At 62.7% G+C, this 22,542-nt stretch overlaps 1 protein-coding gene and 1 long non-coding RNA gene across 13 annotated transcripts in view; one reads left to right on the forward strand and one right to left on the reverse strand.

Moving 5' to 3' along the window:
* Positions 1-22,542, reverse strand: part of HS6ST1 (heparan sulfate 6-O-sulfotransferase 1) — a 43,838-nt gene that overhangs the window by 12,142 nt on the left and 9,154 nt on the right. The window lies entirely within an intron of this gene.
* On the forward strand, positions 1,281-7,196 carry LOC309631007. 8 transcript variants are annotated; one of them, XR_014246001.1, is made up of 4 exons: positions 1,283-1,984; positions 3,910-4,590; positions 4,724-4,869; positions 5,126-7,196. It is a non-coding gene; the product is annotated as an uncharacterized lncRNA (long non-coding RNA). The 8 variants fall into 8 exon arrangements; XR_014246002.1 differs by having other exon boundaries at positions 1,287-1,984; positions 4,525-4,590; XR_014246003.1 differs by having other exon boundaries at positions 1,288-1,984; positions 4,314-4,590.

The raw sequence follows: 22,542 nt of genomic DNA on the forward strand, positions 1-22,542 counted from the left end.
CACTACTAAGCGGCTCTCAGAAGAGCGAAACTATGGATTTTCCCCACATTTTATTATGAAAAACTCAAACTTAAAGAAAAATTGAAAGGTCAGTGAACACTCATATGCCCAAATGGGTGACTTTAACATTTTTTGGGATTTCCCAGGTGGTCCAGTGGTTAAGAATCCGCCTTCCAATGCAGGGGACGTGTTTTTGATCCCTGGTCAGGGAACTAAGATCCCACACGCCATGGGGCAACTAAGCCCACGCACCACAACCACTGAGCCCACACGCCACAACTAGGGAGCCTGTGTGCCACAACTTCTGAGCCTGTGCACCACAACTAGAGAGCCCACACGCTGCAACTACTGAGCCCGCGTGCCACACTAGAAAGCCCACACGCCGCAACTTCTGAGCCCATGTGCCACAACTAGAGAAGCCTGTGTGCCTCAATGAAGACCCAGTGTGACCAAAAAAAACAAAAAAACCCCAGAAAAACAAAAAAACCCGTTTTCTTCTTTATATACTCTGTATTGCCCGCAGTGAGCACACGTCATTTACCTAACTGATGTCAAGTAATAAAGGTCATAAAACATCCCTGTTGCTTGGGGTGCAAAGAGGCCATCAGAAAGGGCCAGCTTTGCAAGCTCTGTGCTCACGTGTCCTCTGTGATAGGACGCCAGCTGCCCCCTCCGCTCTGGGGGATCCAAGGGCAGGGCTTTTGTGAACAAGGTTCTAACTCACAGGAACAAACTCAGACCCTGAGACGAAGCTGGATTTTTCTACCAGTGCTAGCAGAGCTGCAGCTCCCTAATTGCGGATGAGGACTGTTATTTAGGATTAGAATTACAACCTTTTCTTTTTTTTTTAAAGAAATACTGTTGTATCACTTCCAGATATACAGTCACTGAAAAAAAATTAATGCCATAGGGGGATTGGCTTCACTGCCACTTTCTCCCCAAGGACGAGCTTTGGGGTCCCAGAGCAGCAAGGGAAACTCTGTGAGGGGTACCTGAGGCCCCCCTCTACCCCAACTCTGTACTGTGGTCTCCCAGGGCCCAGGAGTCCCTTCATGAGGACAAAGGCCACACCGTGAAGCCAGTATCCAGACGGTTAATTTTCAAAAAACCATACTCTGAGAGGTCTCCGGAACTTCAGAGAGAGGACCCCGGGCAGAACTTGCCATGGGGCCTGCTCAGGTGTGCAGGAGCCTCCCAAAGCCTTGCTCTGATGCCTGTCCCACCCCAGGGCCTGGGGAGTATCCCAGGGCGGGGGTGCCGGCTCGCTCACCAAGGTCCGGGTCCCCCTCCCAGCAAGAAGCTGACACCCTTCGGGAGGTCATGGCGTGAACCACCTTGGTCATTAGGTCACTGAGCTGGGCCCTCGTCAGCACTGCGTGCTGCTGACCTCAGGCCAGGTGCCCCCCGGAGCCCATGGCCTGGAAGCGCCTGCTGCCCCCGACGGCCCCCTGGCCTTGGACAGTGCTGCGGGCGGGTCAGGCCAGCTCCGGGAGCGCGGCTCACGCCACAGAACAACGCAGCACAGAACCCAGATGAGGGATTTGAGGCCTTCGAGGAAACCCAAGCCTGATCTGGCTCTGACTCCCACGGTGAGGTGGAAGCAGCTGAGTGCCCGTGTGGGCTGGCTGTGTCCTCCCCTTCCTGTGACAGGAAGGCACAGCTCCCCAGGGCAGGGCCCAGCAGCTGTCAGCTGTGTCACCTCCCTCTCCTCACCACGGCTGAGTGAGCAGCGCGGGCCCATGCGAGGGGAGCCGGGTCGGAGGAGAGGCGGGCCCCGCTCTGAGCGGCATGGGTGGGGAGCCGGACCACCCCCGGTAGCACAGGAGGGAACCAGCTGATGGAACGGACAGCCTCTACCGGCTCTGGGCAGCACTCACCTCCCTGCACCAAAGCACGGCGCCCCTCCCGGGTACCTGCGGGAAAAACCCAGATCCGCAAGTGCTGAGATGACACTGCAGGCTGGGGGGCCCCTCTCCAGATGCAGGTAGGAGACGCTGGCCTCAGGCCTTTCTTCCTGGGCAACGTGTCCGCAGAGCAGCTGTGAACTCATAGCTGTGATTTTTGTCGATTAACTGACTCTGCTTCCCAAAATACCCGGGCTGGGAGAGCAGCCCCGCGGCATCAGTGGTCGGGTGCTGTGTGCACACAGGTGGGCCAGTCCTCCCAGAGCCCCTGCGCCCCGGACGCCCAGGGCAGGCAGAGCCTAAAGCCGACACAATCCTTGGCAGGACCAGAATGGAAGCTCTGGGGAAGGCGCAGGCCCCTCGCTGGTCGTCCCAGCTGGACGGGTGGCGAGGAGAATGCCGGCCCAAGGCCACCTGGGCACGGGAGCCCTGTCGTCCTTCCCCAGCAGGGGGCACGCCCGGAGGCATGTGCCCTCCGCAGGCTGGGGCCCAGCTGGCCTCACAACTCTGCTCCCTGCCCCGCCCACCTCTAACAAGGTGGGAAGGCCCTTCCTGGCTCACCCAGGGAGCTGAATTCTTACAGACAGCGGGGAGAGAGTCCAGCTACTGGGAGTGGCGCTCACGTGGGCCCCCAGGTGGCTCCACAGGTTTAAGAAACAGCATGGAAATCTCTGAGGAGGAAGAAGCCCAGGAAGTGTCTTGTAGCCAGGTGTGGCTGTGTGACTAAGCCTGGCCATCAGGATGTCTTTAGAGACACCTCCCCCCCCATTCTCTTCCTGTTGGCTGGAACATGCATGTGACTACAGAGGGCCAGCAGTCGTCTTGGACCATGAAGCAGAAGCCTTGCTTTCTGGGGATGGTAGGGCCAGAGAAAGAGCCTGGGTTCCTGGTGCGTCTTGCGGCTGCACCACCTGCCTGGCCTGCCTACACTGGGCTCCTTTTCAAAGAGAGAGGAATAAATTTCCACCCTATCTTGGTCTCTGAACCTAATCCATCTACTCCAGGACCAATGCACGAGGACCCAGGCACGATCAGTGGTGAGGCCAGCCAGGTCTGGGGCGAGGCCTGGGGTATCAGAAGTTCAGTAATAACTGCATTAATTCAGTGAACCCTCAAGGCTTTACCCTGGTCATCCTGGACACTGCCAGACACCCTACAGGAAGAAAATGTTCCCATTTTGCAGATAAGGAAACTGAGGTCCAGAAAGGTTAAACAGCAAAACTGGCCACAGAGCTGGCTGGTGGCAGTGCTGGAATTGGAGCTCAGGCCCCCGGAGCCTGTAACCACCTGGGGAGAACTGGTCACCTGCTGAGCCACAGGCCCCAGAAGGCACATGAACACGTCACCTGGCAAGGTTGGCCCTGGCCACCTGCTGACCACTTGCCAAACAACAGTCAGGAGTGGTGGTATTTTTAACTAAACTATGGACACAATTTACGATCCACTTCCTTTAAAGTACAGTGAGTTAATTAAGAGTCAGAGTGGTCTGCATAAAGAAAAAAACACATCCAGACCTGCAGTGAGGACGAACCAGCCCTGAGATGAACCACTTTACCCAGCAGCTGTGACCGTCTTCCTGATGGCCGTCCCGGGAGGGGAAGAGCCAAAGTCCTGGACTTTGCCCGGCCCTGGACTTGGGCACCTTGGCTGTGGGATGCGGGGCGGGCCTCCTGGACAGGTTCTCCTCTGGTCCCAGCCCCGCTCCAGCCCTGCCTCCTGCTGGCTGATGACACTAATGCAGACGCAGAGCTTGGGGGAGGGCTTGACTCTCACGGGCCCCGTGTCCCTGCCAAGGCAGGAGCGGCAGGGCTGAGAGCTGGGTTGCCGTGAGCCCGCACTGAGCCCGATGCCTCCGCGGCCCTGCCCCTATGCCCTTGCCCCCACCCCAGGGGGAAGCCCATGCCCCCAGGAGCTCCCAGCTGAAGGAGGAGGGCCTGGCTGGAGGCCTACGGGCCACGTGGGCCCCCAGCTCCAGATGCAGGCCTTCCTGACCACCTGCTTCCAGGGCCTCCGGGATTCTGCGCCTGGAGGGATGGACACGGCTCGCAGGGGAGTGCTGGCCTGGCCCCCGCACACAGTGCGCCCACTGCCCCAGGGCCGGTCTGTACAAGCCGTTGGGAGGGGGCCGTCAGAGTTGCGTGGAGGTGCCAGCAGGACCCAAAAAGGGAGTGGGTGAGGGTGAGGGGGGCTGCCTGCCCCCGGGCTGGGGGACCCGGGGACGGGACCTTCCGGCAAGGCCTCCACAGCAGAAGGCCCCTCCCCAGGCATCCTGCACCCGCACATCTCCTGCCAGGAGGCTCACACGCTGTCTCCCTACCCACTGGGCGCCCTGGCTGGCCATCACTGCCTAGTGCTGGCTCAGAGGGGCGCTGCTGGGAGCTGAGAGCCCCCATCCCTCCCCTGGGCCAGCAGGGACACACGGGCGCTGCCTGTCTCAGTAAGGAGGCTGAGCACGTACGAGACAGTAGGACGAGGATGACGGAGCTTTGCACCCTGTCCCTGTGACGTGAGGCATCCTCGCAGAGGGGGCGGGTCAAGCGGCAGACTCTGCTGCCCCTCCCCCCGTCCCCGCCTCCACGCCGGCCCCTCGGGGCCCGTTACCACCTCCTGTGCCTCCCAGGCTCCTGCAAGGATCGGGTGAAAGGAAATGTGTCAAGCAGCCCTGCAGCCCAGGGGATCCACCAAGGTGAGGGACTCGCAGCCCGGGCAGGTCCAGAGGCGCGGAGCTGGGGGACCACATCCCTCTGCGTCCGGGATCAGCACCCTGCCGGGGACCCCACGGCCCCCTCCCGTTGGACTTTTCCTTTCCTCCGTCACAGGAGCGCGTGCTGTGTGTGGGACTGATGCAGCCCTGCCCTCCTGCAGCATCTGAAGGGCTGGACCTGTGACCGTGAGACACCCAGATGGACAAGTGCCAGGAGATCGGGTGCCTGATGCCAGGTCGGGGTCCGGCAGGGCCTCTAAGGTGTGACATCTGACCTCAGCTCTGAAGGACAGGGAGGAGGCGGAGGCCTGGCAGAGGGCAGGGGTGGGGCTGAGGCAGCATTCCTGCAGAGGAGGCCCAGGCCAGGCAGGGGGCGGCACACCACGGCACAGGCTAGTTCATCTAAGTGCACAGGTCGGTGAGAGGCAGAAAGGAGGGCTTGGTTTCAACGAGGAAAGGACGTTGTTATCAAACCGTGGGAAAAAAGGAATTTCCGTCCTTGTTTCAGAATTCCAAGTGGCTGAAAACATCCATAAGAAGGAAAATCAGCGCTCCTAGTTCAGGCTTAGGAAGCACCTCTGCAGTTGGCTTCCCCCTCCCCTGACAGCACCTAGAGTTCCGTGGGTGGATGAAAATCTTCCCTTGATTTATACACAACGTTAGCAAAATTTCAGGGAAGCAGAGCAGACTACCTCAGCCCCTGGCTCCGCGACCCAGAGAATCCGAGGCATTGCCGACTGGGCGGGGGACGGCAAGGGGGTCCCCAAGGCAGGAGGGCCCCCCGAGTGCATTCCAGGGGCCTGCAGCCCCTGCCTCCCCCTCAAGGCAAGGACCCCACGTCTGCAGGAAGCTTGAGCTTTTCCTCCCCAGCCCCCTGACCTTCGTGATCCCACTGGACCCTCACAAGGTCCCCCAGGACAGCCATGAGGTGAGGGGGGGGCATGTGACTTAACCACCAGGCCAACACACGCTGGGGGGAGCTGTGCGCACCGAAGGGAGGAAAGGCCCAAAGCCAGAGCTGGGTACCACGAGGGGCAGAGCTGGTGGCCGCAGGTGTGGCTGCAGACTGGTCCCGCCTGGGCCTCCAGCCAGGCCCCCAGCACGTCTGTCCTCCTGGCTCCAGCCTGCGTGCCGGTCACGGTCACTCTCCATTCCTGACCAGGGGTGATCGCCCTGCAAGAACCTCTCAGTGGACACGTCCAGCACTGGGGGCTCGGGTGCCCCGCCCACGAAGGGGCAGGTGAGGTCTCCTTCCCAGATGCACGCAGGGACAGACCGCACTGTGTCTGGCAATGGCGCCCAGACCCACGACAGACCTCCCACAGCACCGAGGGATGCCGAGGGACCCAGGATGGACGCCAGGCCCCTGACCACCCCTCCTGGCAGGTGACCAGAAAGGCTGCGGCTGCCGGGGGTTCTGGGAGCGCTGCCCAGGGTCGGGGCCACAGGAGGATATACTGGCAATGTCCTCCCGGCTGAGGCCAGGCTTACTCTCCACCCACCCAAGCACGGGCCTTTCCAGAGGTGTTCCCTCCAATGAGCAAAGGATGGCTTTCTGGGAGCTTGTCTGCTGTTCCCAAACTCTGGGGTTGGCCTCAGCCTTGGACTCTCGACCGAGTGGCACAAGCGGTGCCCCTCCGGGCTGTCCGAAGGCAGTAGGGGGCCTCCCTCCGCCCCCCAACTCCACCAGGCTCCCGCCTCGGCTCCCGGGCAGTGCTCCAGCTAAGCGGGCGCTGCTCGGGAGGTGACCCAGCCCGGCACCTGCGGGGCCCCGCGGGGCTGCCGTTCACATTTCGTGCCTGCCCGCCTGGGCTTTCTGGCTTCCGACACGGGCGGGGAGGCTTCAGTTCCACCTGAACACGCACGCTCCCGCCCCGGGGCAGAGGGAAGGTGATCGAGCCCTGCTCCATCCCCGGGTGGGGACATGCGCTCGCCGACTGGGCCTGAGACCTGCCTCCAGGCCTCTGCTGGCGCTCGTCCCCCTCGTCCTCCCAGCCTGTAACCGCAGACCCGCCGGGGCCCGAGGAGGGGGACGCCGAGGACCGGGAGCGCCGCCCCGGGCACACAGCACGCACGCCCGGCTCCCCCTCCTCCCTCCGTCCGCCGGGCCCCGCCAGCCTCTGGGTCTCCGTGCCGGGGACGCATCCTACGGCAGTCAAGACCCAGCACAGAAGGCCCACGCAGCAGGGCACAGCTCAGTGGACACTGCCCCCGCCAGGTTCCGAACAGTTCAGGGCCTAAAACGAGCTCAGGGAACTCGAAACCTGCGCCCGGTGACTCCACGGCGACAGGGAGAGCCCTTCTGGGGACTCTGCAGTGACACAGGAACACACGTACGTACGTGTGATGAGCCAAAGCGCCACGTCAAAGCTCACGTTACAACCTGACGCCAGCTCTGGAAAACACAGACGCTGGGCACAGGGGAAAGACGGGGCAGAAACACAACACACGCCAAACGAGGAGGGGGCTCGTCCCCGGGCCTGGAGCTCTGGGCAACCTTTTCTTCTGCTTTCAGTTTTTTGTATTTTTCCAATTTTATACAACCAAGCCTGTATTACAAAACAAACAGATTAAAGGCCTTCTGAGTACCTGATCTAACCTGATTTTCTCACTAGAGGTTCGGAGTCAGAGGCCTGGGAGGCCCTGGGCCTCCCCCGTGGCTGTGCAGATGTCTCCAAAGCCCCGAGACCAGCAGTGATCCGCCTGTTTGGGGGTCAGGAGGGCCTGAGCTGGTCTGGGGACCACTGGGGGCATCCGTGGTACCCCCTCCAGGCTCAGCCTGCTGACCCCACGGCTGGGGGCTGGCTTCACACCCCACAACACGCCTGCTCCCACGAGCGAACCCCTGCGAATCCCCCTGGTTCCCTCTCTCGCGGCCGCACGGAGCCTGTGAACGGAGAGGAGGGGGGCTGGCACGTGCCCCCCGCTCCGCGCATACACGTGCTCCCACACAAGCAGAGTCAGCCAGGGGATGATGGCCTCACAAGCTCTTTGAACAGAAACTATTTTTCCCCAGACACAGAAATCCGGAGCCGAAACGGCACACCCCAGGCAGAAGCCACGTGATGCCCAGATTGACCGCAGTGCCCTGCCTTCTCCCGGCCTGCGGGCCCTGCGCTCCGGGAGGAACAGCCACCCCGTGAGCTGGGAGGGCAGTCACCTCACCAGTGACCCTTGGTCCTGGGGGCCAGAGAGATGGACCTTTCCAGAACCAGGAACCGCCAGGCCACCTCAGGGGCCCCTCCACCAAGTGCTTCTGTGGCTGGCGGTGGGGCGTAGCTGGCGCACACTCGCTTTACTCCTGCGACCTCTGGGGCGGGCACCGCTGTCAGATGCCCTCTGCAGACGGGCAAACTTCCGCCGCTGAAGTTCCCCAGTTATCAGGGGCGTCCACCCCCCGTGCCTGTGTCTGCCGCTGACTGACCCCAGACACAGGGTCTCTAGGAGGAGCTGGGGCAGGACGCACCGGGAATGGGGCTCCCTACCTGCCACGAGCTCGGCCACTTAGCTGCTGTGTGGCCCTGATGGGTAACCCAAGGAATGTCTCTGCATCTGTTTCCTCACCACATGATACAGACACCATGCCCCCCACACGAGGGAGGCCATCCGGGGACCTCCAGCCCAGCCAGAGGGAAGGAGAGGAGGGCCAGGAGGGACGGAAACAGCCAGAACGAACTCATCTGCTCTCGCCAAGCGTGGGTAGGGGCACCGGGAGAACGTGCAAGAGAGAGAGAGGGAGAGAGAGGAAGAGAGAGGGAGAGAGAGGGAGAGAGACGGAAGCTGTCAGTCAAATATAAAAACCACAAGTAGCCCCATAAACTTAAAAACAAAACAAAACAAAAAAACAAAGCAGTCGTTAAAAATCTTCCTACATGTTAGAACAAGAGACAGCATATACCTACCGGCACGTATGCCAAGATGACAGATGTTAACAAGCAGTGTGTCTAAGTGAAAGCGCTCAAGTTTTACTACTATTTCAACTGCTTTGTAGGTTTGACATTTTTTCAAAATAAAAAGTGGGGGGGGGGACAATTCCTACAAAAAACACTTCTACCCAATTTTAAAAGAACAGATTATGCAAACTCTCCTAGATACCAGCAAAGAAATGCACATCCTCACCCCCAACTCATTCTATGAGGCCAACAAAATCAAACACGTGAGAAGAAAGGAAAATTACAGCTCTTTTCATTCTCAATATAGACGTAAAAAACTGCAAACAGAAATCTTTTCAAATCAAATCCAGCAGAACATATAAAAGCTAAGACACTATGACCAAGTCACGTAATCCCAGGTATGCAAGGATGGTTTAATATGAGAAAATCCGTGTATCTGATTCATCACGTCCACGGATTACAGACGTCAACAGATGTGTAAGAAGTGCTTGCTAAAATTAAATAATTATTCGTGATTGCAAGAGGATTCCCTTAACCTGATAAAAGTATCCAAAAGAACCCAGAACCAACATGGTCCTCGTGGGGAAGAGTCAGATGCATTTCCTCTAAGACGAGGAATGGGGCAAAGATGCCCACTCCCCGGGCCGCGACTCTCCACTCCTGCGATAAAATGACAACAAGGAGCCTGTCTGTCCCCCTCGTCTCTGCTGAGCACCTGCGTGCAGGCTCCGGGCTGGGGCTTCACCCTCAGGACCTGGAGGCGGGAGGGGGCTGCTTCGCAGGCCCTGTGCTCTCTGCTGGGAGCGCCTGGTGCTAAGGGTCTGGGTTGCTCTTGGAGGGCTGAGGGCTCTGGGCGTTTGGGCCAGCCACGCAACCGGAGCAGCAGTGGCCGTACTGGCCTGCATCCTCTCCGTGCTCAGCCTTGGGCAGGGGGGGCCCCAGGCCCCAGGTGAGCTCAGCAGGTGCGTCAGCCAGAGTGCCCGCTTCTGAGCGAGCTCAGCGGGCTAGCTTCTGGTCCCCCGAGGGAGAGGCCCTGGCCGCATGATCTGGGGTCTCCAGAGGCCGATGCCCCATCTGGAGCAAGTGGAGTGGGTGCGCTCACAGGGTGGCAGGATGGGGGCCACGCCTCTCCAAGCCTGTTTCCTGTTTCCTGGCACCGGCCTTCGCTGCCTTCATCAGCTGGCCCCTCCTCCGTCTGTGGGAGATGTGGGCGTGCTCAGGAAACAGAGCAGGCCCTTGGACAGACCCGGAGGGGAACAGCCCCTGCAAGGATGAGTTCTAACAGCTCTGCCCTGAGCGCAAAAGGCCCTGGGCCCAGAGCCTGCTCACGCTTCATCTGATTTGGCCGAGGGGCCCATGGGTGCGTTTCTGCCCAGGCAGAACTGTGCCTCCCAGTAAACGGTTCTCAGCCCTCCCTTTCCTGCGTCCAACTCCCTCATGGCCCTGGATCATCCGAATGTACACTCCTCCCTTGGCCTTCCCTGGGCGAACCATCCCCCTGCCGACCTCCTTGACCCCAGGGTGGCCGCGGGGAGAGGGTCTGGCCCAGGAGAGGGCCTCTGCGTGCCCGGCAGAGGAGCCCGGGCCTGTCTGGGGGTGGAGAGAGCCAGGTGGGGGAGGCTGAGCTGGGCAGCGGTGAGCACAAAGGCCTGGGCAGAAAGAGCTGGGGCAGGAGGCCAGTGGGCCGGGGCTGAGTAGGCACCAGGCCCTCCTACTGTCACGGGGACCAACTTGGGTGAAAGGGGTGTGACCTGAGAGGGGCCATCCCCAGCTAGCCATGCCCGTCCCTTCCCGGAGCCCAAGTCTGGCAGGACAGTGGCTTGGACGGGATCCCGGCCCATCTAGCACCACACACTCAGGCCTGGCATTCGAGGTAGGGACGCCCACACCACATGCAGACGAGGAAGCAGCGGGCCCAGGCCTATACCAGCCCGGACACAGAAACACTCAGGGCTTGAGCCTTGCACTAAAGGGGAAAGCGTGTTCGGTGCCCAGGGGCTCAGGGACCTGCTTCCCAGGAGAAGCCGGCAGAGAGTACCCATCAGCAGGGCTCTCCAGGCCTGGGTGAGGGGAGACGACAGGGGAGGACACCAGCGTCCAGGCGAGCACCCTATCGCTGGGGGAACGCTGACAGTCTAGCTGGGAACCCCGGGCATGACGCCAGCGTGAACGGGCGGTGCCAGCACAGGAGGCCAGAGCTCCCCTGGCTGTGGGCGCTGAGCAGAGGCCCGGGCTGTCCTGCAACGGGTGTCCCGGCGCTCAGGTGGGCACAGTGGTGTCCTGAAGCAGAGGGAACAGCGTTTGAGGAAGTGAGTGCGGCCCTACACGCGGGGCGCTCTGCGGGCTGCAGGCCAGGGCACGAGGTGTGACTCACTGGGAGCGTGGGGGCGGAGTAGGGGGGCGGGCGGGGTGCAGTCAGCTGGCAGGCTCCGTCTTGAAAAGATGGCCTGATTCACAAGGGAGGATGCCCGAGACACAGGAGATCCTGAAAAAGGCCACGCAAGGGGCTGCGGCCGGGCCTCTGCCTGGGCACACCTACGCCTCTGGTCACTAGCGCTCCTCCCCTGGGGCAGCAGACAGGCCCCAGCACCGACAGGCCGCTCACCCTCCCACCGCGGCAGCAGGCAGAACCCGGGGGCCCCCCTCCCGGCTCAGAGGCAGGGCGTGGCCAGCGTGCAGGAACCTGGGGGAGGGAGGGGAGTAGCCCAGGCTTAGAGATCAGGGTACCTCGGGACCCTGACTGTGGGCGTCAACCCCCTCAGGGCATCTCTAGGCAAGTCCAAGGGGCTGCAGCACAGGGTTATCCCCCCACTGCAGGGCAGGCCCCCCGCATCTCTTTCCCCCAGACACACAGGGTCATGCCAACGTTCCCACCTGGACACATCTGCCTCCCCAAGGTTCAGGGCGGGCAAAACCCACGGCTAAGGCCTGTCTGTGGGGTTCCTGGTGGGCCTGGCCCGCTGGGAGCTCAGGGCGGGTCTATGGAGAGCCACCCCACTGCCGCTGACCCCTGCGCCTGGCACAGCTGAACCTGGGCCCACCCCAGCCCGGGTCCTCCCAGCACGCCTGAGGGACTCTGGAGGCCCTTGGAGTTATCTGGAGACACAGGCCCTTTTCAGGACCGAGGCCCCCGTGCCACAGGAGCCCACTTGGGCTCACCACCACCTTGGGAGCAAGGGCAGACAGGTCAAGGGAGGACCGCATGCCTGCCACGACCAGGTGTGGCCCATGGCTGCCCGCTCCGTGCCAGGTCCCCGGGGTAGGGGGCTCCCTTGGGGATCTGAGTCCAGGCTGGCCTCCCTCCCGTCCGGCCCCGTGCGCGTCACCCACTGTGCCAGCGCCTGCCCCTCCCTCCCACTCCTGCTCTGAGCCCACTCCTGCTGCAAAGGGGTCCTGGAGGCCACCCTGGGTGTACCTGGGCCCATGTCTGGGGTCCTCTGTGTGGCTGCAGGCCCTCGGCTGGCCAGGACCTGAAAGCTGCTGTCTCAGGGACGCCGGCGGAGCTGCTCCCCTACTCAACAGCCCTCCATGCTGCGCTCTCCTGCCCCAACAGCCAAGCCCTCGGTGTGGGCCGGGGCCCCCAGGTGGACCAGGCACCCCGGTGCCCGACGGCACGTCCGCCTCCTTGCCGAGGCGCGCTGCTCCCCAGTCCTGTTCCGGGGACCCTCCTCCTCCCCTTCTTCCCCTCGGACCCTCTCCACCCTGGCCCACCTCTCAACCGTGGCGTGGCACACAACGTGGGGCTCTTCTCCTCTCCTGGCCTGTCTCCCACTAGCCTGGCCCGTCTGCGCAGGTCCCCAGGGCCGGCACGGGGCCTGAGCGAGGACTCAGAGAACAACTTGGGCTCGGAGGCTGGGAACGCACTGACCAGGGAGCGTGACGCTCCCTCCCGGAGACGTCGAGCAGAAGCCGTCCGTGGTGGTGACCTCGGCCACCATCGCCCACCCACCGGGCAACTGCCTGGCGCAGGGTGGAGAGGTCAGGAGAGCAGCTTCCGGACTTCCCAGAAACCGCGGCTCCCCGACCCCTAGGGAGGACGGGGCCCTCCAGGTTGAAACAGCAGCTGCAGTAGCAAATCATGGGCCCCCACAGACCTGGGGATGGACCCCCTGCTGGCTGAGGCCACACCTCAGGGTGTGTGCAGCCCGCACGGAGAAGCAGGGTGGGCCTGGGCGCGGATGGCACCCCAGGACCCAGAAGAGGAAGGTGACGCAAGATGGGGTTTGAGTGCGTCCTGGAGGGCAGGACAAAGACCCACACCTTCTGTGCCCCAGGGCCGATCCTGCCTGGGGCTCTGGGGTGAGGCGTGAGGATACACGAGGAGGGGGCCTCACTGCCAGGCCCCAGGAGGACTCAGAAGTGGGGACACACGCATCTAAAACGTCTCACAAGGAAGAAGAAAAACATGGCCCAAACTGTGTCTGGAGAGTTAGCCGAAGGGCCGTGGCCTCCAGCCCTCCAGGGCGCTGCCGCGGCCCTTCCTGCCGGATGAGAAGGCTTCCCACTGTGCGTCCGGGGCCTGGGCTGCTGAGCGACGGCCTCAGAGGCAAAGGCCCCTGTACTGTCCCTGATGTGACGCCAATCTTGGTGGGAATCAGGAAACAGGAACGTGAAGGCGACAAGCCTGCGAGTGGCGCCAGCTGGGCCGTAAATATCCTGCCTGTCGTCCAGAGCCCTGCGCCCAGGAGGGGAGCGGTAAGTCCACTACGGCCTGAGACCCGGGAGCCTCCAGAGCCACAGACGACCCTGTGCAGGGATCCTTCATAAACCCCGGGTGCCCGAGGCCACGAGAGCTCGGCACACGCTCCCAGCACCCCGCAGCCCGGCCAGCATGGGGCCCCGGGGACGGACAGGCAGAGAGGACACGGGGGCGGCCTGGCACACAGACGTGCGCGGCGGCCTCAGGCAGCACAGACGTGGCTGCCTCCCGGCTGCCCACGGGGGGCTGAGGAATTAAGAACCAACCTGCGAGGTGCGGAGGGATTTGCGTGCCACACAGGGCAGCGGTCTGTGGCCACGACGAGACCCAGTCAGTCTCCCAGCTGGCCTCGGACCATGAAATGGCCACACTGAACGAGGCAGAAGCTGAACTGACGGTGCTGGGGTTCCCCGGCTGTGGGCCTGGCCCCGGTCGTGGGTCCAGGCTGAGACCACCGCAGGGCCAAGCACACCGCACAGCCGCCGTTCCTCAGCTCAGCTCTGGAGCCAGTGGCGGGGGGACTGCCCTCTCCTCTCTGCACCTATCCGGCCCCTCTGCTGGACCCCTGCCCCAAACTCCACATAGCGCTGTCCCACACCCCAGCCGTCCCCAACTTCTGGGCCCACGGAGTCTGAACTTGGCCTTGCCAGACTCCTCCCGAGACCCCAAGCAACTCCCACCCCAGCGCTTCTGCACCACATTCTGGACCGTCCTGCCCTAGGCCGTGACAAGTCACCAACCAGAAAAGACGACATGTTGGTACGGATGCGGAGAAACTGGAACCCTTATGTGCATTCTTGATGGGAAAGTAAAGTAGCATGGCGGTTTCCTGAAAAAATTAGAACGTATAATTACCACGTGATTCAGCAATTCCACTTCTAGATAGATACCAAAAGAAAGGAAAACAGGGACGCGAACAGCTATTTGCAGGCCCATTCACAGCAATGTTACTCAAAGGAACAAGAGGTGGAAGTAACCTGAGTGTCCATCGAAGGAAAAATGGAAAAGCTAAATGACGTATACGCGTACAATGGCGTGTTGTTAAGCCTTAAACAGGAAAGGAATTCTGTCACATGCTACGGCATGGACGAACCTTGAGGACATTATGCTAAGTGAAATAAGCCAGTCACAAAAGGACAAATTCTGCATGAGTCCACTTATATGAGGTCCCTAGAGGAGTCAAACTCATAAAAGCAGAGAGTAAAAGGGTGGTTGTAATGCGCTGGGTGGGAGGGTGTTTAATGGGTACAGAGTTTCAGCTGTGGGAGACGGAAATGTTCTGGAGACGGATGGTGGTGATGGCTGCACAACAATGTGAACGCACCTAATGCTACTGAGCTGCACGCCTAAAAATGGTTAAAACGGTAAATTTTATGTTATGCACACGTTAGCACAATCAAAAAAAAAAAAGTCTCTCCTACAACAGAGCGTCTGCAGCCAGCCCTGGGCTGAGCAAGTCTTGGGCAAAACCACAGCAAGCTTCTCAGGAAAGGAGGCCCTCCTCTGGGTACAGCCGCTCCAGGTGACCCGCAGTGATGGGGTGACAAACGGAGCCTGCCCAGTCTAAACCGGCCCCCACCACGGTGGGTGGGGAACTCCCTCAGCTCTCTCGGGGGGGCGGGGGCGGTGACAGGACCAAAGACTAGCCTCAGGCGTGACCCGGCCGAGAACCCCGCTTCTGTTCTTTGGCCAGACAGAGCAGAGGCGCAGCAAGCACCTGCCTCGCCCGGTGGGGACAGGGGCACACAGCCGCCCCCCACACTCCACGCCGATGCTGGGGACCCTCGCCCCAACCGCCCGTGAGGTGGGGCTGCCGCAGCCAGGCCTCTGCCCCGCCGGCCCCCGCAGCGCTCTCAACAAACACACGAAGTCCACGCGACAAAGACCGTGAGCCCAGGGCGACGGGGAAACCACGGGTGGTCCTTTTAGGATTCCCTGATCCCAAACCTGGGACACGAGGGTGGACAGAAGGGACAGCGGCAGTGCCCTCTCCTCCGGGGCCCTCCCTGGGCGCCAGGCACCCCAGCAGGCCGCACTTCCCACCCCCAGGGGAATCGGAGAGAGCAGCACGGACCCCATTTTACAGATGGGGAAACCGAGGCACAGACTGGTCACACTTGCCCGAGGCCACAACACAGGGGGCCTGAGCTAGTCTGTCTCTGAAGGTCACGACCTACCCTGGGTCAGGTCCTCTCAGCAAAGAGTCACGGTGGCCCAAGCCTGTCTTGAGGGACCCCGGCTGTCGGTGGGACAGAGTCCAACAGGGCGGGGGCTATGGTGGACAGAAGCTCACGGCCTCTCACCTGGCCCTGCAAACACTGCCCAACTGCCAGGCAGAGGCTGGGGCGGGGGCTACGGTGCACAGAAGCTCACGGCCTCTCACCCGCCCCTGGCCCTGCAAACACTGCCCAACTGCCAGGCAGAGGCTGGGGCTGGAGGGCTCGGCCAGGGGTCCTGCTGGCCTCTTCCTAGCCACACCCAACACCCAGGTTTCCCTTTCGGGGCCCAGGCCGGGGCAGCACAGGACATCAGACCCCAGCCAGGTGAGCTCTGCCCGGCTCTGCCTGGCAAACGGACTCCAGGACCCCCTCCTTTTACACCCTCCACAAAATGGGGGGACTTCTCCAGGGACCCCCTCAAGGAAGATTTTGACCCCGAGTTCCCGCGGCTAATTCCAAGGCCTGCTGCTACCTCGTGTCCCGCGCCGTCACGCTTGCCCGAGAAACCAGGACTGCTGTCACTGTCATCAGCCAGGGTCCCTCCTCCTGGGAGGCCAGGAGGAAGAAGGCAGGGAGCCAAGGTCCAGCTGTCCCGGGGGTCTGGTCTTCCAGCCCATGACAGCCTCCTGCAAAGCCCAGGGCCCGGCCCTCCCGGCTCTCTGCGGGCAGGGGGCTGAGGGCTCAGCTCCAGGCTGCCCCCTGCCCGCACTTCTAAAACAACAGCGAATTTCCCATGAACACACGTCTCCTTAGTGTCCTGGCCTGTTCGGAGGTGGCAGGGATGAAGGGGTGGCCCAGCCACAGGGTGGAAAAACCACTCGGCTCTTAAAGGGGGCTAGCGGGAAGGAATTTCACAGGGGAGGAAATGTCTCAAAGTGCCAACCACTTGTAAGGAAGAAAGGATTCTCGTTCCAGGACGTTTCTGGGTCACCGCTGCCCCACAGCGCGAGCTGCTGCCGGGGGTGTGCGCGGGCGTGTGACCGGGAACGGGTGGGGTAGCTGTGTGGCAGCGTGGGTGCCTCGCGCGGCCCGGGGTCAGCCCCGGGGGGCCCCCGGCCCCGCACCCCGCCCTCTCCCTGGGGAGGGGACCCCGTGCCCCTGAGGAAGTCCAGCCCCAGCCCGAGGCCGCCGCTCTGGGCGGTGGAGGATGGCCTGTGGCTGGCCTGACGTGGACCAGACACCTCAAAAAAGGCCTCCAAACTAGAGCTGGGGCCAAGGCACGCTCCCCGTGGCGGCGGCCTGTCAGCTTTGCCCTGGTGGTGTGCACGGCAGGCGTCGGGGCAGGAAGGGCTGGGAGCCGGGTGGAGACTCAGCGGGCGTCGGACCAGGAGCTGCCGGTCGTGTGCACCGTCTGTGCGCGGGACCGAGGTGGAGGGGCTCGTTCCCACCTCGGGGACACGTGTGCAGGTTCAAGGCCGTGGCCCTGCCCGCCAGAGCCTGGCCCCCATGGCATCCTCCAACGCCAGTGGAAACCATGGCCGAGTGAGTCCTCGGGGCTCAGCTGGCCACGGCCTCCCCAGCCAGAACCACTCAGAGGTCCCAGCTGGGCCTGAGGGCGGGGCGGGGCGGGGGGCAGAATGCCAGCCCCTCCACGTGCCCACCATCCTCTCCCTGGATAAAGTCGAGCCCCAGTCGACCGGAAAACACTCCGCCCGACCCACGAAGGCAATCCTGTCTCTCACCCAGCACCCGGGAACCCAGAGGGCTGCCAGACCGCACGGCCCCTCGCCGCGCACAGTGGGGCCGCAGCACGGAGGCTTCCAGCCAGGCCCGCGCTCTAGGCTGGCGCTGCTGCTTCCAAGCGAGGCCTCCCCAGAGAGGCGCAGCAAGAGGAGGACGCCCCGTCTGGGCCCCATGACTCCTGGGCCGGCTCCCGAGCTACGGTATGTGCTTCTGTTGTAGGAAGAAAGAACGGAAGGCAAATATTTAAAAAACAGTTTTCAGCTCTGGCACTAAATTTCCCACAACCCTGAGCTTCCTTTTTGCTGCACGTGGGACCGACCGGGCTGCCTCTGGGCGCCCTCTGACTCTGCCAGGATGCTGGCTGCATTCCCGTGATGGCCCTCCCTCAGTAAGTCGCTGCTCCCTGGGGCAGGACTGGCGGCCCACCAGGGCATCGCCCCCTCTCTGAGGACTGGCTCCAGAATGACAACTGCCAAGCAGCTGCAGCCAGGGGTGTGGGTGGTACAGACGGGGCTCCAGGACACTCGGGTCTGCTGCCCGAGCCACGGGACCTCTGGCAAGTCGCCTGACCTCTCCGTACCTCTGCTTCCCCACCGGTAACAGGAGAAGAGTGGAGCCACCTCTCGGCGCACCTGGGACAGTACCTGTGCCCACTGGTCCCCGCAAGCCAGGGCCAAGTACCCAGAGGCCGGCAGAGTGACTGGGGGTCCAGGGTGCACTGAGACTGGGGCAGAGCAGGGCGTGTGTGAAGGGACCCCGACCTGATGTCACTTGGAGAAAACCAGAGTGAGGCCTGGCCGACGGATGGCGGAGTCACCACCCGAGGGGCCAAGGCCCTTACACTGCCCTGGGAACTCGAGGGGGGCCGCAAGCACAACCCAAGGGGGATGCTGGATGCTGCGACCCCCAGGCCCTCCCACACCTGGCTGCCCGTCGGATACAGCTGGGCACCCGTTGCAGACACGGCTGGGCGGCCCTGGAAGGGAGGGCTGGGGGCCAGGATCCCACGCCAGTGTCCTTCTGGAGACTGCACAGAGCGAGGGCTCCATCGAAACCCACTAAACGAATTTAAAAAGACTCAGAGGGGTCCATGCACAGAGCCCCGGGCGGTCAAGGCTGGGGTTTTCTGTGCTAGCTCAGCAGGCAACAGCTGCCGGCCCCCAAGGCTCAGGCTCGTGTGCCAGCTGTGGCCAGGGCTCAGGGCTGGGGGAGGCCACCGCCCCCAGGCTCTGCGCTAACACACCGACCCTCTGAAGGGCACTTCCTCTGGCAGAGACCCGGAGCAGCTCGCGTGATGCGCCGGCCGCCAGGCTCTGCAGGAGGCCACCACCCCTGCCCGCCAGCCCGTCTCCGGCCCACCTTGGGGCCAGTCAGCGCCCCCAGCAGCTCCGGGACAGCCCCTCCACGGCCGACACCACCTCAGGCCTCCGCTGGCCTGACCAGCAGAGGGACAGGTGACCAAAGACAGCAGGGCTCAGGCTGGGGGAGGGCGAGAGGGACTGCTGGGGCTCCCTCAGCCTTGCCGGGCGAGCACGGCCCCCACCCCGCTGCCGGGGGTGGCCCTCAGCCCTCAACGCCTCGCAACTGCTCTGCGCCCAGAGAGGGTCTCGTGGGAAGTGCTGGCCCCGAGGACGGCTACTGTGGGGTGAGGGGTCCAAGGCGCCAGCTGTCGGCCTCGGCTGCCCGAGTGCTCTGTGGCTCGGGCGGGCCAAGGGGGTGAGGGTCCTCCTCTGCGCGTGTGTCCTGGGCCCCTGCGGGCCTGGCGTGGGTTCCGTGCCCCGTGGCGAGTCCCGCCTGACGCCCGCCGGGCCCCCTTTCGACCCGATGCTTGAGGACAGGGGTCTGCTCCTGCTCGGGGCGGGGGGGCCGCCATCAATCCCACTGCCTGCCTTTGACCCACTTGGCTGAAACGTGACTGCCTCCGATTTGACAGACGATGTTTCCCGCTGGGCGCTCTGCCAGCCAAGCTTCCAGGAAAGCAAAGGGACAGAGCTCTCCTCCCAGGCCTGGGCTTTCTGACAGCGGGATGCTGGTTTGGAAGCAGGGCTCGGTAGGCCCTCAACTTCTGCAGGGTCCGCACCGTGGGCCACCAAGCAGCCTCCCGTCTGGACCTGTCTGAGCAAGACACGGCGCCCGGACCTGCTGGCCTGCCGACCCGCTCGCTGAGGGAACGGAGGGTGCTGGCATGTGCCCGAGCTGAGGCCTCTCCTGCGGGACAGAGGCTGGGGGGCAGGGGTGCAGTGGCTAGGGGAAGGGCACCGTGGCAAGGCCGTGAGGCTGGGCAGGCGAGGCCGTGGTGCCCCGGGCGGGCGGGAAGCGTGCTCTCACTCCACGGCCCCCCTGCTCCCCAGCTCCGCGCCTGCCCAGCAGGGCCCCTCCTCACGGGTGACATCAGAAACCTCCAAACCCCTGGGAGACCAACTGCTCCGCCTGCCCTGGTTCCACCTGCCTCGATCCCCTCCCCCCCGGGGAGTGACACGTCAGACCTAATGGCTCGGCTGTTTCCGGCGGGCGGCCACTCATGCGGCGGGGCCCCAAGGAGGAGGGGTCGGCGGTCACTCGGGGCCTCCCTCCGGGACCCTGTATCATCTTAGGCTGCTGGGAAAGCCCACCCTCCAAGCAGCCACGGCACCCTCCCGTGCAGGCAGGCAGCGTGGCGAGCTTGAACCCTACGCCTGGGTGACACCTGGCTCTCCCCTCCTGGGGGACCCTGCCCGCTCCCTGTTATGAGGAGGGCTTAACAGGAAACCCTGGGACCACAGGCCAAGTATGAATCCCAGCTCTGCCACGTGTGACCGTGGTGACAAGTTACTTAGGCTCTCAGAGCCTCGGTTTCCTCATCTGCAAAGCGGGGCCCTGACAGTGAGGTGGGAGTGAGGAAGGCCTGGCACCCGGTGTGGCTGTTGGTCACGGCCACTTATTGCTCCCAGACTGTGTCCTCCGGGCGAGGACACCTGCTCACCCCGCCCCCAGCACGGTGCACAGCACCCTGTCAGTGGGGCGCACAGAGATCGGAGCCTTCCCCAGCCCCTCCCTCCCCGGCCGTGGTCAGGTTCCCTAACAGGGAACGTGACCCAGGACTCACAGAAAACCCTCGCTGCTCTGGGACGACACCCGACCCCGCTTCCTGTCGCACTGATGCAAACAACAGAACCTCTGTGTTTGCAGGTCCTCGTTTTCCAAGGACACCAGCACCCCAGGGAAGTAAATATTTACAAGTGAGCCTTTAAAGCTCGTAAGGCAGAGGGGAGATGCTCACCCACTGCTCAAGGGCCACAAATGCGTGCCGTGTTTGTCCCTGGGGCCCTGGGAACCCCGGCAGGAGCTGCCTCTCAGATGGACGGCGATTTGCGGGCCACCCCTCCCAGGCCGGGCTGGGGAGGTGGTCTAGGAGCAAGTGCTGCAAATATGGGCTGGGGCCAAGTGGGGCCTGGCGGGGGCGTTTGCTGCGTTCCAAGGCTGCCCTGCCCCCACTTGCCTTTCCAGGAGGATGCAGGAAGCTCTGTTCCAGAGGAGGGCCATGCAGGGCTAAGCCCGGGGGGGGCGACCGCTGCAGATGGGGAACCAGGCACCCGGCTGGGGCGTGACACAGGCAGGCCTCACTCTGGGAAAGCCCTGCCCAGATTTCCATCAGGAGGGGAAGGGAGGGCCCATGACTTTACAGCAGTGGGCTGCAGGCTCTGGTTTTGGCCGCAGGATCCTTTCTTCCAACTCAACAAACCAGGGCTGATGGGGAGTGAGATGCAGCAGGAGGACTGCCTACGGTTTGGCTTTCTGGGCTTGTGCAGTTGCGGCCCCGGGCACTGCTCAGGACTCCTGAGGAAGGCCTTGGGGGTGCTCCTGCTGCAGGGAGGACGGCCGGTCAGCTGGCCACCTGTCCGCTCATTCAACCTTCCGGGCTTCTGGCTGATCCCCCAGCACAAGGGCGTCCCGGAGGGGTTCAGGGGTCAGCAGGCACGCTCCCCTTCCTCCTCTGCACGTGCACTTGGCTGAAGGGCAAGGGCATGCCTGGCCCACCCAGCCCGTGCCAGTACAGGCGCCGGTAAACCAAATGCCCAGACCCACAGGCAGGGGAAGGACAGTCAAGAGGAGATGCCTGTCAAGCACACCACGCACAGAACTTCATACCAGGACACACAAAGCGGACAAGCCACCTCTCGGGGAGAAACAGCCCCAAGATGAGAGCAGGTAAGCAGCTGGAGGAAACTTCAGCAGCCAGTAACCACACAGCAGGGTGCCCGTCTCACTCAGTTAGGGGAAAAGAAACATGTGCTAAGACCGTAGCGGACCAGCTCATGGCTGCTGGCTCGGCAGAAATGGCAGCACCTGACAGGCCGAATGGTGGGGACCTCAGGCACGGCTGGGGCGGGGTGTGTGCGTGTGTGTGTGTGTGTGTGTGTGTCAGTGGAGCCTGTCTGGGGAGCGCTGGCAGAGCTGAGCACGGGGGGAGGATGGGCAAGCCTGGTCACTATCACCTGGTCTGTGAAACATGCCTCCCATCTGCTCTCAGAACGAAGCCCAGGAAAAAAGATGTGTCTAGACAAACCCAGCAGTCAATGAATTAAATATGCGTGTCATGGACCAACACAGATAAATCTCAACAACAAGGCCTAGTGGAGGAAGCGAGGAACAGAAGGTCAAGTACAGTGTGTAACACGCAACGGTGCCGCGTGCTGTGCAAGGGATACATGTGTTTGCAGTGAGTGAAAGCATAGAAGAGGATGCAAGGAACATGGTGGGGGGGCAGAGGTGCTGGCGGCTCAGCTCACGGTGATCACCACGTGGACACACGAGCCTGCCTGCCGCTCCCCTCCCGTCGATGCCCGTGGGTGGGTGACCGCAGCCCAGGGCCAGGGCAGACGGGGGCCCAGGGAGGGGAGAGGAGGAAGGCCGTGGGACCCACCTGGCCCTTCTGCCCCTCCCTCCCCTCACCACTGAGCTCTTCTTGGTTGGGTCTCCAGGTCCTCAGCGGGGTAGGCGGGCAAGCTGCCCGCACAGCAGGACCAACCTGCACTGTCCCCACAGGCCATGCTTACAGGAAGGCAGGGGCCTTCTGGAGACCCAGGGAGCGAACAAGCCCTTTCGTCAAGTGGGCACAGGCAGGAAGGAACAGGGGGTTCCCAATGCCACAGCCTGGGGTGAGCAGGAGAACCCCATGGCCGAAACCCAGCTAAGTGCCTAGACTTCAGCTGCTGCCAGGGAAGTGCCCTGCTGACCCCTGAGCTGACCAGCTCAGAGTGGGGACAGGAGCCGAGCTCCCAGCTGGCTCTGAAGGGCTCTGCCCTGTCCCCGGAGAGAGGGGAGGCACTGTAGCCTCTTGTAAAAAAAAGAGACCCCAGCAACAAGGCATAATTGCAAGCTCCTACCTATGAGACAGGCACTGTCACTATGCCCATTTCACAAATGGGAAAATCGAGGCACAGAAGTCACAGAGCTCGCA

The sequence above is a fragment of the Balaenoptera borealis genome (genome assembly GCF_965194805.1).
Source record: "Balaenoptera borealis genome assembly, chromosome: 6".
Lineage (NCBI taxonomy): Eukaryota > Metazoa > Chordata > Mammalia > Artiodactyla > Balaenopteridae > Balaenoptera > Balaenoptera borealis.